We start from the raw sequence: 17204 nt of genomic DNA, 5'->3' as shown, positions 1-17204 counted from the left end.
GGAGATCCAGTGTGAGTGCTGTGTTGTGAGGGTGACATTGTGTGTGTGTGTGCGTGTGTGTATGTGTTCCTTGAAATTATTTGTATGTCTGTAAGAAAAAGTCGATGGGTGTTTGGTTGTGTTTCTTGTGTATGTGTGTGTCGGGACCACGTTTGTGTGTATATAAGGGTAGTTCCAAGTCATTCTGAGAGTTGTGTTGTGAGTGTGATAGTTTATGTGTGTGTTTATGTGTTTGTGGTAAACCATTATGCATGCCTGTAAATAAAGTCAATGGGTATTTTTCTGTGTTTCTTGTGTATGTGTGTGTTGGGACCTCGTTTTTGAGTATGTTAGGGAATTCCAAATGCTGATGTCTATGCCAGGGACCCAGTGTGAGTGCTCTATTGTGAGTGTGAGAGTGTGTGTGTGTGTGTGTGTGTGTGTGTGTGTTTGCGGGAAACCATTTTGTATGCCTGTAAGAAAAAGTCGATGGGTGTTTCTGTGTGTTTCTTGTGTATGTGTGTCTCAGGACAACGTTTTTGGGTATGTCAGGGCAGTTCCAAGTGGTGATGGCTCTGCAAGGAACAGTGTGAGTGCTGTGTTTTGAGTGTGACAGTGTGTGCGTGTGTGTGTCTGTGTGTTTGGGGGAACCCCACTGTGTCTGCCTGTAAGAAAATGTCAATGGGTGTTTGTGTGTGTTTCTTGTGTATGTGTGCTTGGGACCACGTATGTGAGTGTGTCAGGGCAGTTCCAAGTGTTCATGGCTCTGCTGGAGATCCAGTGTGAGTGCTGTGTTGTGAGGGTGACATTGTGTGTGTGTGTGTGTGTGTGTTGCTGGAAACCATTTGTATGCCTGTAAGAAAAAGTCGATGGGTGTTTGTGTGTGTTTCTTCTGTATGTGTGTTTCGGGACCACGTTTGTGAATATGGTAGGTCAGTTCCAAGTGTTGATGGCTCTGCTGGAGACCCAGTGTGAGTGCTGTGTTGTGAGTGTGACAGTGTGTGTGTGTGTGTCTGTGTGTGTTTCGAAACCCCACTGTGTATGCCTTTACGAAAAAGTCGATGGGTGTTTGGTTGTGTTTCTTGCGTATGTGTGTGTCGGGACTACGTTTTTGAGTTTTAGGGCAGTTCGAAGTGTTGATGGTTATGCCGGAGACCCAATGTGAGTGCTCTGTTGAGAGTGTGACAGTTTGTGTGTGTGTGTCTGTGTGCGTGTTTCAGGGAAACCATTGTGTATGAGTGTAAGAAAAAGTCGATGGATGTTTGTGTGTTACTTGTATATGTGTGTGTCGGGCCACGTTGGAGAGTATATTAGGGCAGTTCCAAGTGTTGAGGGTTCTGCAGGAGACCCAGTGTGAGTGCTGTGTTGTGAGTGTCATAGTGTGTGTGTGTGTGTCTGTGTGTGTGTGTTTTGGGAACCCCACTGTCTCTGCCTGTAAGAAAAGTCGATGGGTGTTTGTGTGTGTTTCTGTGTATGTGTGTGTCGGGACCACGTATTTGGGTATATCAGGGTAGGTCCAAGTGTTCATGGCTCTGCTGGAGATCTAGTGTGAGTGCTGTGTTGTGAGGGTGACATTGTGTGTGTGTGTGCGTGTGTGTATGTGTTCCTTGAAACTATTTGTATGTCTGTAAGAAAAAGTCGATGGGTGTTTGGTTGTGTTTCTTGTGTATGTGTGTGTCGGGACCACGTTTGTGTGTATATAAGGGTAGTTCCAAGTCATTCTGAGAGTTGTGTTGTGAGTGTGATAGTTTATGTGTGTGTTTATGTGTTTGTGGTAAACCATTATGCATGCCTGTAAATAAAGACGATGGGTGTTTTTCTGTGTTTCTTGTGTATGTGTGTGTTGGGACCTCGTTTTTGAGTATATTAGGGAATTCCAAATGCTGATGTCTATGCCAGGGACCCAGTGTGAGTGCTCTGTTGTGAGTGTGATAGTGTGTGTGTGTGTGTGTGTTTGCGGGAAACCATTTTGTATGCCTGTAAGAAAAAGTCGATGGGTGTTTCTGTGTGTTTCTTGTGTATGTGTGTCTCGGGACAACGTTTTTGGGTATGTCAGGGCAGTTCCAAGTGGTGATAGCTCTGCAAGGAACAGTGTGAGTGCTGTGTTGTGAGTGTGACAGTGTGTGTGTGTGTGTGTGTGTGTGTGTGTTTGGGGGAACCCCACTGTGTCTGCCTGTAAGAAAATGTCAATGGATGTTTGTGTGTGTTTCTTGTGTGTGTGTGTTTGGGACCACGTATGTGAGTGTGTCAGGGCAGTTCCAAGTGTTCATGGCTCTGCTGGAGATCCAGTGTGAGTGCTGTGTTGTGAGGGGGACATTGTGTGTGTGTGTGTGTGTGTGTGTTGCGGGAAACCATTTGTATGCCTGTAAGAAAAAGTCGATGGGTGTTTGTGTGTGTTTCTTCTGTATGTTTTTTTCGGGACCACGTTTGTGAATATGTTAGGTCAGTTCCAACTGTTGATGGCTCTGCTGGAGACCCAGTGTGAGTGCTGTGTTGTGAGTGTGACAGTGTGTGTGTGTGTGTCTGTGTGTGTTTCGAAACCCCACTGTGTATGCCTTTACGAAAAAGTCGATGGGTGTTTGGTTGTGTTTCTTGCGTATGTGTGTGTCGGGACTACGTTTTTGAGTTTTAGGGCAGTTTGAAGTGTTGATGGTTATGCCGGAGACCCAATGTGAGTGCTGTGTTGAGAGTGTGACAGTTTGTGTGTGTGTGCCTTGTGTGTGTTTCAGGGAAACCATTGTGTATGACTGTAAGAAATAGTCGATGGATGTTTGTGTGTTACTTTTATAGGTGTGTGTCGTACCACGTTTGAGAGTACGTTAGGGCAGTTCCAATTGTTGAGGGTTCTGCAGGAGACCCAGTGTGAGTGCTGTGTTGTGAGTGTCATAGTGTGTGTGTGTGTGTCTGTGTGTGTGTGTTTTGGGAACACCACTGTGTCTGCCTGTAAGAAAAGTCGATGGGTGTTTGTGTGTGTTTCTGTGTATGTGTGTGTCGGGACCACGTGTTTGGGTATGTCAGGGCAGGTCCAAGTGTTCATGGCTCTGCTGGAGATCCAGTGTGAGTGCTGTGTTGTGAGGGTGACATTGTGTGTGTGTGTGCGTGTGTGTATGTGTTCCTTGAAACTATTTGTATGTCTGTAAGAAAAAGTCGATGGGTGTTTGGTTGTGTTTCTTGTGTATGTGTGTGTCGGGACCACGTTTGTGTGTATATAAGGGTAGTTCCAAGTCATTCTGAGAGTTGTGTTGTGAGTGTGATAGTTTATGTGTGTGTTTATGTGTTTGTGGTAAACCATTATGCATGCCTGTAAATAAAGTCGATGGGTATTTTTCTGTGTTTCTTGTGTATGTGTGTGTTGGGACCTCGTTTTTGAGTATGTTAGGGAATTCCAAATGCTGATGTCTATGCCAGGAACCCAGTGTGAGTGCTCTATTGTGAGTGTGAGAGTGTGTGTGTGTGTGTGTGTGTTTGCGGGAAACCATTTTGTATGCCTGTAAGAAAAAGTCGATGGGTGTTTCTGTGTGTTTCTTGTGTATGTGTGTCTCGGGACAACGTTTTTGGGTATGTCAGGGCAGTTCCAAATGGTGATGGCTCTGCAAGTAACAGTGTGAGTGCTGTGTTGTGAGTGTGACAGTGTGTGTGTGTGTGTGTGTTTGGGGGAATCCCACTGTGTCTGCCTGTAAGAAAATGTCAATGGGTGTTTGTGTGTGTTTCTTGTGTATGTGTGTTTGGGACCACGTATGTGAGTGTGTCAGGGCAGTTCCAAGTGTTCATGGCTCTGCTGGAGATCCAGTGTGAGTGCTGTGTTGTGAGGGTGACATTGTGTGTGTGTGTGTGTGTGTGTGTGTGTGTTGCTGGAAACCTTTTGTATGCCTGTAAGAAAAAGTCGATGGGTGTTTGTGTGTGTTTCTTCTGTATGTGTGTTTCGGGACCACGTTTGTGAATATGTTAGGTCAGTTCCAAGTGTTGATGGCTCTGCTGGAGACGCACTGTGAGTGCTGTGCTGTGAGTGTGACAGTGTGTGTGTGTGTGTCTGTGTGTGTTTCGAAACCCCACTGTGTATGCCTTTACGAAAAAGTCGATGGGTGTTTGGTTGTGTTTCTTGCGTATGTGTGTGTCGGGACTACGTTTTTGAGTTTTAGGGCAGTTCGAAGTGTTGATGGTTATGCCGGAGACCCAATGTGAGTGCTGTGTTGAGAGTGTGACAGTTTGTGTGTGTGTGTCTGTGTGCGTGTTTCAGGGAACCCATTGTGTATGACTGTAAGAAAAAGTCGATGGATGTTTGTGTGTTACTTGTATATGTGTGTGTCGGGCCACGTTGGAGAGTATGTTAGGGCAGTTCCAAGTGTTGAGGGTTCTGCAGGAGACCCAGTATGAGTGCTGTGTTGTGAGTGTCATAGTGTGTGTGTGTGTCTGTGTGTGTGTGTTTTGGGAACACCACTGTCTCTGCCTGTAAGAAAAGTCGATGGGTGTTTGTGTGTGTTTCTGTGTATGTGTGTGTCGGGACCACGTATTTGGGTATGTCAGGGCAGGTCCAAGTGTTCATGGCTCTGCTGGAGATCCAGTGTGAGTGCTGTGTTGTGAGGGTGACATTGTGTGTGTGTGTGTGTGTGTGTGTGTGTGTTGCGGGAAATCATTTGTATGCCTATAAGAAAATGTCGATGGGTGTTTGTGTGTGTTTCTTCTGTATGTGTGTTTCGGGACCATGTTTGTGAATATGTTAGGTCAGTTCCAAGTGTTGATGGCTCTGCTGGAGATCCAGTGTGAGTGCTGTGTTGTGAGGGTGACATTGTGTGTGTGTGTGCGTGTGTGTATGTGTTCCTTGAAACTATTTGTATGTCTGTAAGAAAAAGTCGATGGGTGTTTGGTTGTGTTTCTTGTGCATGTGTGTTTCGGGACTACGTTTGTGTGTATATAAGGGTAGTTCCAAGTCATTCTGAGAGTTGTGTTGTGAGTGTGATAGTTTATGTGTGTGTTTATGTGTTTGTGGTAAACAATTATGCATGCCTGTAAATAAAGTCGAAGGGTGTTTTTGTGTGTTTCTTGTGTATGTGTGTGTTGGGACCTCGTTTTTGAGTATGTTAGGGAATTCCAAATGTTGATGTCTATGCCGGGGACCCAGTGTGAGTGCAGTGTTGTGAGTGTGATTGTGTGTGTGTGTGTGTGTGTCTTTGAAGGAAACCATTTTGTATGCCTGTAAGAAAAAGTCGATGGGGGTTTCTGTGTGTTTCTTGTGTATGTGTGTCTCGGGACAACGTTTTTGGGTATGTCAGGGCAGTTCCAAGTGGTGATGGCTCTGCAAGGAACAGTGTGAGTGCTGTGTTGTGAGTGTGACAGTGTGTGTGTGTGTGTTTGGGGGAACCCCACTGTGTCTGCCTGTAAGAAAATGTCAATGGGTGTTTGAGTGTGTTTCTTCTGTATGTGTGTTTGGGACCACGTATGTGAGTGTGTCAGGGCAGTTCCAAGTGTTCATGGCTCTGCTGGAGATCCAGTGTGAGTGCTGTGTTGTGAGGGTGACATTGTGTGTGTGTGTGTGTGTGTGTGTGTGTTGCGGGAAACCATTTGTATGCCTGTAAGAAAATGTCGAGGGGTGTTTGTGTGTTTTTCTTCTGTATGTGTGTTTCGGGACCACGTTTGTGAATATGTTAGGTCAGTTCCAAGTGTTGATGGCTCTGCTGGAGACCCAGTGTGAGTGCTGTGTTGTGAGTGTGACAGTGTGTGTGTGTGTGTCTGTGTGTGTTTCGAAACCCCACTGTGTATGCCTTTACGAAAAAGTCGATGGGTGTTTGGTTGTGTTTCTTGCGTATGTGTGTGTCGGGACTACGTTTTTGAGTTTTAGGGCAGTTCGAAGTGTTGATGGTTATGCCGGAGACCCAATGTGAGTGCTGTGTTGAGAGTGTGACAGTTTGTGTGTGTGTGTGTGTTTCAGGGAAACCATTGTGTATGACTGTAAGAAAAAGTCGATGGATGTTTGTGTGTTACTTGTATATGTGTGTGTCGGGCCACATTTGAGAGTATGTTAGGGCAGTTTCAAGTGTTGAGGGTTCTGCGGGAGACCCAGTGTGAGTGCTGTGTTGTGAGTGTCATAGTGTGTGTGTGTGTCTGTGTGTGTGTGTTTTGGGCACACCACTGTGTCTGCCTGTAAGAAAAATCGATGGGTGTTTGTGTGTGTTTCTGTGTATGTGTGTGTCTGGACCACGTATTTGGGTATGTCAGGGCAGGTCCAAGTGTTCATGGCTCTGCTGGAGATCCAGTGTGAGTGCTGTGTTGTGAGGGTGACATTGTGTGTGTGTGTGCGTGTGTGTATGTGTTCCTTGAAATTATTTGTATGTCTGTAAGAAAAAGTCGATGGGTGTTTGGTTGTGTTTCTTGTGTATGTGTGTGTCGGGACCACGTTTGTGTGTATATAAGGGTAGTTCCAAGTCATTCTGAGAGTTGTGTTGTGAGTGTGATAGTTTATGTGTGTGTTTATGTGTTTGTGGTAAACCATTATGCATGCCTGTAAATAAAGTCAATGGGTATTTTTCTGTGTTTCTTGTGTATGTGTGTGTTGGGACCTCGTTTTTGAGTATGTTAGGGAATTCCAAATGCTGATGTCTATGCCAGGGACCCAGTGTGAGTGCTCTATTGTGAGTGTGAGAGTGTGTGTGTGTGTGTGTGTGTGTGTGTGTTTGCGGGAAACCATTTTGTATGCCTGTAAGAAAAAGTCGATGGGTGTTTCTGTGTGTTTCTTGTGTATGTGTGTCTCAGGACAACGTTTTTGGGTATGTCAGGGCAGTTCCAAGTGGTGATGGCTCTGCAAGGAACAGTGTGAGTGCTGTGTTGTGAGTGTGACAGTGTGTGCGTGTGTGTGTCTGTGTGTTTGGGGGAACCCCACTGTGTCTGCCTGTAAGAAAATGTCAATGGGTGTTTGTGTGTGTTTCTTGTGTATGTGTGCTTGGGACCACGTATGTGAGTGTGTCAGGGCAGTTCCAAGTGTTCATGGCTCTGCTGCAGATCCAGTGTGAGTGCTGTGTTGTGAGGGTGACATTGTGTGTGTGTGTGTGTGTGTGTTGCTGGAAACCATTTGTATGCCTGTAAGAAAAAGTCGATGGGTGTTTGTGTGTGTTTCTTCTGTATGTGTGTTTCGGGACCACGTTTGTGAATATGGTAGGTCAGTTCCAAGTGTTGATGGCTCTGCTGGAGACCCAGTGTGAGTGCTGTGTTGTGAGTGTGACAGTGTGTGTGTGTGTGTCTGTGTGTGTTTCGAAACCCCACTGTGTATGCCTTTACGAAAAAGTCGATGGGTGTTTGGTTGTGTTTCTTGCGTATGTGTGTGTCGGGACTACGTTTTTGAGTTTTAGGGCAGTTCGAAGTGTTGATGGTTATGCCGGAGACCCAATGTGAATGCTCTGTTGAGAGTGTGACAGTTTGTGCGTGTGTGTCTGTGTGCGTGTTTCAGGGAAACCATTGTGTATGACTGTAAGAAAAAGTCGATGGATGTTTGTGTGTTACTTGTATATGTGTGTGTCGGGCCACGTTGGAGAGTATATTAGGGCAGTTCCAAGTGTTGAGGGTTCTGCAGGAGACCCAGTGTGAGTGCTGTGTTGTGAGTGTCATAGTGTGTGTGTGTGTGTCTGTGTGTGTGTTTTGGGAACACCACTGTCTCTGCCTGTAAGAAAAGTCGATGGGTGTTTGTGTGTGTTTCTGTGTATGTGTGTGTCGGGACTACGTATTTGGGTATATCAGGGTAGGTCCAAGTGTTCATGGCTCTGCTGGAGATCTAGTGTGAGTGCTGTGTTGTGAGGGTGACATTGTGTGTGTGTGTGCGTGTGTGTATGTGTTCCTTGAAACTATTTGTATGTCTGTAAGAAAAATTCGATGGGTGTTTGGTTGTGTTTCTTGTGTATGTGTGTGTCGGGACCACGTTTGTGTGTATATAAGGGTAGTTCCAAGTCATTCTGAGAGTTGTGTTGTGAGTGTGATAGTTTATGTGTGTGTTTATGTGTTTGTGGTAAACCATTATGCATGCCTGTAAATAAAGACGATGGGTGTTTTTCTGTGTTTCTTGTGTATGTGTGTGTTGGGACCTCGTTTTTGAGTATATTAGGGAATTCCAAATGCTGATGTCTATGCCAGGGACCCAGTGTGAGTGCTCTGTTGTGAGTGTGATAGTGTGTGTGTGTGTGTGTGTGTTTGCAGGAAACCATTTTGTATGCCTGTAAGAAAAAGTCGATGGGTGTTTCTGTGTGTTTCTTGTGTATGTGTGTCTCGGGACAACGTTTTTGGGTATGTCAGGGCAGTTCCAAGTGGTGATAGCTCTGCAAGGAACAGTGTGAGTGCTGTGTTGTGAGTGTGACAGTGTGTGTGTGTGTGTGTGTGTGTGTGTTTGGGGGAACCCCACTGTGTCTGCCTGTAAGAAAATGTCAATGGATGTTTGTGTGTGTTTCTTGTGTGTGTGTGTTTGGGACCACGTATGTGAGTGTGTCAGGGCAGTTCCAAGTGTTCATGGCTCTGCTGGAGATCCAGTGTGAGTGCTGTGTTGTGAGGGGGACATTGTGTGTGTGTGTGTGTGTGTGTGTTGCGGGAAACCATTTGTATGCCTGTAAGAAAAAGTCGATGGGTGTTTGTGTGTGTTTCTTCTGTATGTTTTTTTCGGGACCACGTTTGTGAATATGTTAGGTCAGTTCCAAGTGTTGATGGCTCTGCTGGAGACCCAGTGTGAGTGCTGTGTTGTGAGTGTGACAGTGTGTGTGTGTGTGTCTGTGTGTGTTTCGAAACCCCACTGTGTATGCCTTTACGAAAAAGTCGATGGGTGTTTGGTTGTGTTTCTTGCGTATGTGTGTGTCGGGACTACGTTTTTGAGTTTTAGGGCAGTTTGAAGTGTTGATGGTTATGCCGGAGACCCAATCTGAGTGCTGTGTTGAGAGTGTGACAGTTTGTGTGTGTGTGCCTGTGTGTGTGTTTCAGGGAAACCATTGTGTATGACTGTAAGAAATAGTCGATGGATGTTTGTGTGTTACTTTTATAGGTGTGTGTCGGGCCATGTTTGAGAGTACGTTAGGGCAGTTCCAATTGTTGAGGGTTCTGCAGGAGACCCAGTGTGAGTGCTGTGTTGTGAGTGTCATAGTGTGTGTGTGTGTGTCTGTGTGTGTGTGTTTTGGGAACACCACTGTGTCTGCCTGTAAGAAAAGTCGATGGGTGTTTGTGTGTGTTTCTGTGTATGTGTGTGTCGGGACCACGTGTTTGGGTATGTCAGGGCAGGTCCAAGTGTTCATGGCTCTGCTGGAGATCCAGTGTGAGTGCTGTGTTGTGAGGGTGACATTGTGTGTGTGTGTGCGTGTGTGTATGTGTTCCTTGAAACTATTTGTATGTCTGTAAGAAAAAGTCGATGGGTGTTTGGTTGTGTTTCTTGTGTATGTGTGTGTCGGGACCACGTTTGTGTGTATATAAGGGTAGTTCCAAGTCATTCTGAGAGTTGTGTTGTGAGTGTGATAGTTTATGTGTGTGTTTATGTGTTTGTGGTAAACCATTATGCATGCCTGTAAATAAAGTCGATGGGTATTTTTCTGTGTTTCTTGTGTATGTGTGTGTTGGGACCTCGTTTTTGAGTATGTTAGGGAATTCCAAATGCTGATGTCTATGCCAGGAACCCAGTGTGAGTGCTCTATTGTGAGTGTGAGAGTGTGTGTGTGTGTGTGTGTGTGTTTGCGGGAAACCATTTTGTATGCCTGTAAGAAAAAGTCGATGGGTGTTTCTGTGTGTTTCTTGTGTATGTGTGTCTCGGGACAACGTTTTTGGGTATGTCAGGGCAGTTCCAAATGGTGATGGCTCTGCAAGTAACAGTGTGAGTGCTGTGTTGTGAGTGTGACAGTGTGTGTGTGTGTGTGTGTTTGGGGGAACCCCACTGTGTCTGCCTGTAAGAAAATGTCAATGGGTGTTTGTGTGTGTTTCTTGTGTATGTGTGTTTGGGACCACGTATGTGAGTGTGTCAGGGCAGTTCCAAGTGTTCATGGCTCTGCTGGAGATCCAGTGTGAGTGCTGTGTTGTGAGGGTGACATTGTGTGTGTGTGTGTGTGTGTGTGTTGCTGGAAACCTTTTGTATGCCTGTAAGAAAAAGTCGATGGGTGTTTGTGTGTGTTTCTTCTGTATGTGTGTTTCGGGACCACGTTTGTGAATATGTTAGGTCAGTTCCAAGTGTTGATGGCTCTGCTGGAGACCCACTGTGAGTGCTGTGCTGTGAGTGTGACAGTGTGTGTGTGTGTGTCTGTGTGTGTTTCGAAACCCCACTGTGTATGCCTTTACGAAAAAGTCGATGGGTGTTTGGTTGTGTTTCTTGCGTATGTGTGTGTCGGGACTACGTTTTTGAGTTTTAGGGCAGTTCGAAGTGTTGATGGTTATGCCGGAGACCCAATGTGAGTGCTGTGTTGAGAGTGTGACAGTTTGTGTGTGTGTGTCTGTGTGCGTGTTTCAGGGAACCCATTGTGTATGACTGTAAGAAAAAGTCGATGGATGTTTGTGTGTTACTTGTATATGTGTGTGTCGGGCCACGTTGGAGAGTATGTTAGGGCAGTTCCAAGTGTTGAGGGTTCTGCAGGAGACCCAGTATGAGTGCTGTGTTGTGAGTGTCATAGTGTGTGTGTGTGTCTGTGTGTGTGTGTTTTGGGAACACCACTGTCTCTGCCTGTAAGAAAAGTCGATGGGTGTTTGTGTGTGTTTCTGTGTATGTGTGTGTCGGGACCACGTATTTGGGTATGTCAGGGCAGGTCCAAGTGTTCATGGCTCTGCTGGAGATCCAGTGTGAGTGCTGTGCTGTGAGGGTGACATTGTGTGTGTGTGTGTGTGTGTGTGTGTGTGTGTTGCGGGAAATCATTTGTATGCCTATAAGAAAATGTCGATGGGTGTTTGTGTGTGTTTCTTCTGTATGTGTGTTTCGGGACCATGTTTGTGAATATGTTAGGTCAGTTCCAAGTGTTGATGGCTCTGCTGGAGATCCAGTGTGAGTGCTGTGTTGTGAGGGTGACATTGTGTGTGTGTGTGCGTGTGTGTATGTGTTCCTTGAAACTATTTGTATGTCTGTAAGAAAAAGTCGATGGGTGTTTGGTTGTGTTTCTTGTGCATGTGTGTTTCGGGACTACGTTTGTGTGTATATAAGGGTAGTTCCAAGTCATTCTGAGAGTTGTGTTGTGAGTGTGATAGTTTATGTGTGTGTTTATGTGTTTGTGGTAAACCATTATGCATGCCTGTAAATAAAGTCGAAGGGTGTTTTTGTGTGTTTCTTGTGTATGTGTGTGTTGGGACCTCGTTTTTGAGTATGTTAGGGAATTCCAAATGTTGATGTCTATGCCGGGGACCCAGTGTGAGTGCAGTGTTGTGAGTGTGATTGTGTGTGTGTGTGTGTGTGTCTTTGAAGGAAACCATTTTGTATGCCTGTAAGAAAAAGTCGATGGGTGTTTCTGTGTGTTTCTTGTGTATGTGTGTCTCGGGACAACGTTTTTGGGTATGTCAGGGCAGTTCCAAGTGGTGATGGCTCTGCAAGGAACAGTGTGAGTGCTGTGTTGTGAGTGTGACAGTGTGTGTGTGTGTGTTTGGGGGAACCCCACTGTGTCTGCCTGTAAGAAAATGTCAATGGGTGTTTGAGTGTGTTTCTTCTGTATGTGTGTTTGGGACCACGTATGTGAGTGTGTCAGGGCAGTTCCAAGTGTTCATGGCTCTGCTGGAGATCCAGTGTGAGTGCTGTGTTGTGAGGGTGACATTGTGTGTGTGTGTGTGTGTGTGTGTGTGTGTTGCGGGAAACCATTTGTATGCCTGTAAGAAAATGTCGAGGGGTGTTTGTGTGTTTTTCTTCTGTATGTGTGTTTCGGGACCACGTTTGTGAATATGTTAGGTCAGTTCCAAGTGTTGATGGCTCTGCTGGAGACCCAGTGTGAGTGCTGTGTTGTGAGTGTGACAGTGTGTGTGTGTGTGTCTGTGTGTGTTTCGAAACCCCACTGTGTATGCCTTTACGAAAAAGTCGATGGGTGTTTGGTTGTGTTTCTTGCGTATGTGTGTGTCGGGACTACGTTTTTGAGTTTTAGGGCAGTTCGAAGTGTTGATGGTTATGCCGGAGACCCAATGTGAGTGCTGTGTTGAGAGTGTGACAGTTTGTGTGTGTGTGTGTGTTTCAGGGAAACCATTGTGTATGACTGTAAGAAAAAGTCGATGGATGTTTGTGTGTTACTTGTATATGTGTGTGTCGGGCCACATTTGAGAGTATGTTAGGGCAGTTTCAAGTGTTGAGGGTTCTGCGGGAGACCCAGTGTGAGTGCTGTGTTGTGAGTGTCATAGTGTGTGTGTGTGTGTCTGTGTGTGTGTGTTTTGGGCACACCACTGTGTCTGCCTGTAAGAAAAATCGATGGGTGTTTGTGTGTGTTTCTGTGTATGTGTGTGTCTGGACCACGTATTTGGGTATGTCAGGGCAGGTCCAAGTGTTCATGGCTCTGCTGGAGATCCAGTGTGAGTGCTGTGTTGTGAGGGTGACATTGTGTGTGTGTGTGCGTGTGTGTATGTGTTCCTTGAAATTATTTGTATGTCTGTAAGAAAAAGTCGATGGGTGTTTGGTTGTGTTTCTTGTGTATGTGTGTGTCGGGACCACGTTTGTGTGTATATAAGGGTAGTTCCAAGTCATTCTGAGAGTTGTGTTGTGAGTGTGATAGTTTATGTGTGTGTTTATGTGTTTGTGGTAAACCATTATGCATGCCTGTAAATAAAGTCAATGGGTATTTTTCTGTGTTTCTTGTGTATGTGTGTGTTGGGACCTCGTTTTTGAGTATGTTAGGGAATTCCAAATGCTGATGTCTATGCCAGGGACCCAGTGTGAGTGCTCTATTGTGAGTGTGAGAGTGTGTGTGTGTGTGTGTGTGTGTGTGTGTTTGCGGGAAACCATTTTGTATGCCTGTAAGAAAAAGTCGATGGGTGTTTCTGTGTGTTTCTTGTGTATGTGTGTCTCAGGACAACGTTTTTGGGTATGTCAGGGCAGTTCCAAGTGGTGATGGCTCTGCAAGGAACAGTGTGAGTGCTGTGTTGTGAGTGTGACAGTGTGTGCGTGTGTGTGTCTGTGTGTTTGGGGGAACCCCACTGTGTCTGCCTGTAAGAAAATGTCAATGGGTGTTTGTGTGTGTTTCTTGTGTATGTGTGCTTGGGACCACGTATGTGAGTGTGTCAGGGCAGTTCCAAGTGTTCATGGCTCTGCTGGAGATCCAGTGTGAGTGCTGTGTTGTGAGGGTGACATTGTGTGTGTGTGTGTGTGTGTGTGTTGCTGGAAACCATTTGTATGCCTGTAAGAAAAAGTCGATGGGTGTTTGTGTGTGTTTCTTCTGTATGTGTGTTTCGGGACCACGTTTGTGAATATGGTAGGTCAGTTCCAAGTGTTGATGGCTCTGCTGGAGACCCAGTGTGAGTGCTGTGTTGTGAGTGTGACAGTGTGTGTGTGTGTGTCTGTGTGTGTTTCGAAACCCCACTGTGTATGCCTTTACGAAAAAGTCGATGGGTGTTTGGTTGTGTTTCTTGCGTATGTGTGTGTCGGGACTACGTTTTTGAGTTTTAGGGCAGTTCGAAGTGTTGATGGTTATGCCGGAGACCCAATGTGAGTGCTCTGTTGAGAGTGTGACAGTTTGTGTGTGTGTGTCTGTGTGCGTGTTTCAGGGAAACCATTGTGTATGAGTGTAAGAAAAAGTCGATGGATGTTTGTGTGTTACTTGTATATGTGTGTGTCGGGCCACGTTGGAGAGTATATTAGGGCAGTTCCAAGTGTTGAGGGTTCTGCAGGAGACCCAGTGTGAGTGCTGTGTTGTGAGTGTCATAGTGTGTGTGTGTGTGTCTGTGTGTGTGTGTTTTGGGAACACCACTGTCTCTGCCTGTAAGAAAAGTCGATGGGTGTTTGTGTGTGTTTCTGTGTATGTGTGTGTCGGGACCACGTATTTGGGTATATCAGGGTAGGTCCAAGTGTTCATGGCTCTGCTGGAGATCTAGTGTGAGTGCTGTGTTGTGAGGGTGACATTGTGTGTGTGTGTGCGTGTGTGTATGTGTTCCTTGAAACTATTTGTATGTCTGTAAGAAAAAGTCGATGGGTGTTTGGTTGTGTTTCTTGTGTATGTGTGTGTCGGGACCACGTTTGTGTGTATATAAGGGTAGTTCCAAGTCATTCTGAGAGTTGTGTTGTGAGTGTGATAGTTTATGTGTGTGTTTATGTGTTTGTGGTAAACCATTATGCATGCCTGTAAATAAAGACGATGGGTGTTTTTCTGTGTTTCTTGTGTATGTGTGTGTTGGGACCTCGTTTTTGAGTATATTAGGGAATTCCAAATGCTGATGTCTATGCCAGGGACCCAGTGTGAGTGCTCTGTTGTGAGTGTGATAGTGTGTGTGTGTGTGTGTGTGTTTGCGGGAAACCATTTTGTATGCCTGTAAGAAAAAGTCGATGGGTGTTTCTGTGTGTTTCTTGTGTATGTGTGTCTCGGGACAACGTTTTTGGGTATGTCAGGGCAGTTCCAAGTGGTGATAGCTCTGCAAGGAACAGTGTGAGTGCTGTGTTGTGAGTGTGACAGTGTGTGTGTGTGTGTGTGTGTGTGTGTTTGGGGGAACCCCACTGTGTCTGCCTGTAAGAAAATGTCAATGGATGTTTGTGTGTGTTTCTTGTGTGTGTGTGTTTGGGACCACGTATGTGAGTGTGTCAGGGCAGTTCCAAGTGTTCATGGCTCTGCTGGAGATCCAGTGTGAGTGCTGTGTTGTGAGGGGGACATTGTGTGTGTGTGTGTGTGTGTGTGTTGCGGGAAACCATTTGTATGCCTGTAAGAAAAAGTCGATGGGTGTTTGTGTGTGTTTCTTCTGTATGTTTTTTTCGGGACCACGTTTGTGAATATGTTAGGTCAGTTCCAAGTGTTGATGGCTCTGCTGGAGACCCAGTGTGAGTGCTGTGTTGTGAGTGTGACAGTGTGTGTGTGTGTGTCTGTGTGTGTTTCGAAACCCCACTGTGTATGCCTTTACGAAAAAGTCGATGGGTGTTTGGTTGTGTTTCTTGCGTATGTGTGTGTCGGGACTACGTTTTTGAGTTTTAGGGCAGTTTGAAGTGTTGATGGTTATGCCGGAGACCCAATCTGAGTGCTGTGTTGAGAGTGTGACAGTTTGTGTGTGTGTGCCTGTGTGTGTGTTTCAGGGAAACCATTGTGTATGACTGTAAGAAATAGTCGATGGATGTTTGTGTGTTACTTTTATAGGTGTGTGTCGGGCCATGTTTGAGAGTACGTTAGGGCAGTTCCAATTGTTGAGGGTTCTGCAGGAGACCCAGTGTGAGTGCTGTGTTGTGAGTGTCATAGTGTGTGTGTGTGTGTCTGTGTGTGTGTGTTTTGGGAACACCACTGTGTCTGCCTGTAAGAAAAGTCGATGGGTGTTTGTTTGTGTTTCTGTGTATGTGTGTGTCGGGACCACGTGTTTGGGTATGTCAGGGCAGGTCCAAGTGTTCATGGCTCTGCTGGAGATCCAGTGTGAGTGCTGTGTTGTGAGGGTGACATTGTGTGTGTGTGTGCGTGTGTGTATGTGTTCCTTGAAACTATTTGTATGTCTGTAAGAAAAAGTCGATGGGTGTTTGGTTGTGTTTCTTGTGTATGTGTGTGTCGGGACCACGTTTGTGTGTATATAAGGGTAGTTCCAAGTCATTCTGAGAGTTGTGTTGTGAGTGTGATAGTTTATGTGTGTGTTTATGTGTTTGTGGTAAACCATTATGCATGCCTGTAAATAAAGTCGATGGGTATTTTTCTGTGTTTCTTGTGTATGTGTGTGTTGGGACCTCGTTTTTGAGTATGTTAGGGAATTCCAAATGCTGATGTCTATGCCAGGAACCCAGTGTGAGTGCTCTATTGTGAGTGTGAGAGTGTGTGTGTGTGTGTGTGTGTTTGCGGGAAACCATTTTGTATGCCTGTAAGAAAAAGTCGATGGGTGTTTCTGTGTGTTTCTTGTGTATGTGTGTCTCGGGACAACGTTTTTGGGTATGTCAGGGCAGTTCCAAATGGTGATGGCTCTGCAAGTAACAGTGTGAGTGCAGTGTTGTGAGTGTGACAGTGTGTGTGTGTGTGTGTGTTTGGGGGAACCCCACTGTGTCTGCCTGTAAGAAAATGTCAATGGGTGTTTGTGTGTGTTTCTTGTGTATGTGTGTTTGGGACCACGTATGTGAGTGTGTCAGGGCAGTTCCAAGTGTTCATGGCTCTGCTGGAGATCCAGTGTGAGTGCTGTGTTGTGAGGGTGACATTGTGTGTGTGTGTGTGTGTGTGTGTTGCTGGAAACCTTTTGTATGCCTGTAAGAAAAAGTCGATGGGTGTTTGTGTGTGTTTCTTCTGTATGTGTGTTTCGGGACCACGTTTGTGAATATGTTAGGTCAGTTCCAAGTGTTGATGGCTCTGCTGGAGACCCACTGTGAGTGCTGTGCTGCGAGTGTGACAGTGTGTGTGTGTGTGTCTGTGTGTGTTTCGAAACCCCACTGTGTATGCCTTTACGAAAAAGTCGATGGGTGTTTGGTTGTGTTTCTTGCGTATGTGTGTGTCGGGACTACGTTTTTGAGTTTTAGGGCAGTTCGAAGTGTTGATGGTTATGCCGGAGACCCAATGTGAGTGCTGTGTTGAGAGTGTGACAGTTTGTGTGTGTGTGTCTGTGTGCGTGTTTCAGGGAACCCATTGTGTATGACTGTAAGAAAAAGTCGATGGATGTTTGTGTGTTACTTGTATATGTGTGTGTCGGGCCACGTTGGAGAGTATGTTAGGGCAGTTCCAAGTGTTGAGGGTTCTGCAGGAGACCCAGTATGAGTGCTGTGTTGTGAGTGTCATAGTGTGTGTGTGTGTCTGTGTGTGTGTGTTTTGGGAACACCACTGTCTCTGCCTGTAAGAAAAGTCGATGGGTGTTTGTGTGTGTTTCTGTGTATGTGTGTGTCAGGACCACGTATTTGGGTATGTCAGGGCAGGTCCAAGTGTTCATGGCTCTGCTGGAGATCCAGTGTGAGTGCTGTGTTGTGAGGGTGACATTGTGTGTGTGTGTGCGTGTGTGTATGTGTTCCTTGAAACTATTTGTATGTCTGTAAGAAAAAGTCGATGGGTGTTTGGTTGTGTTTCTTGTGTATGTATGTGTCGGGACCACGTTTGTGTGTATATAAGGGTAGTTCCAAGTCATTCTGAGAGTTGTGTTGTGAGTGTGATAGTTTATGTGTGTGTTTACGTGTTTGTGGT

The sequence above is a fragment of the Ursus americanus genome, chromosome 37 (genome assembly GCF_024610735.1).
Source record: "Ursus americanus isolate L20-20 chromosome 37, mUrsAme1.1.p, whole genome shotgun sequence".
In the NCBI taxonomy this organism is placed as follows: Eukaryota; Metazoa; Chordata; class Mammalia; order Carnivora; family Ursidae; genus Ursus; species Ursus americanus.
Note: the sequence above shows the minus strand (reverse complement) of the source record.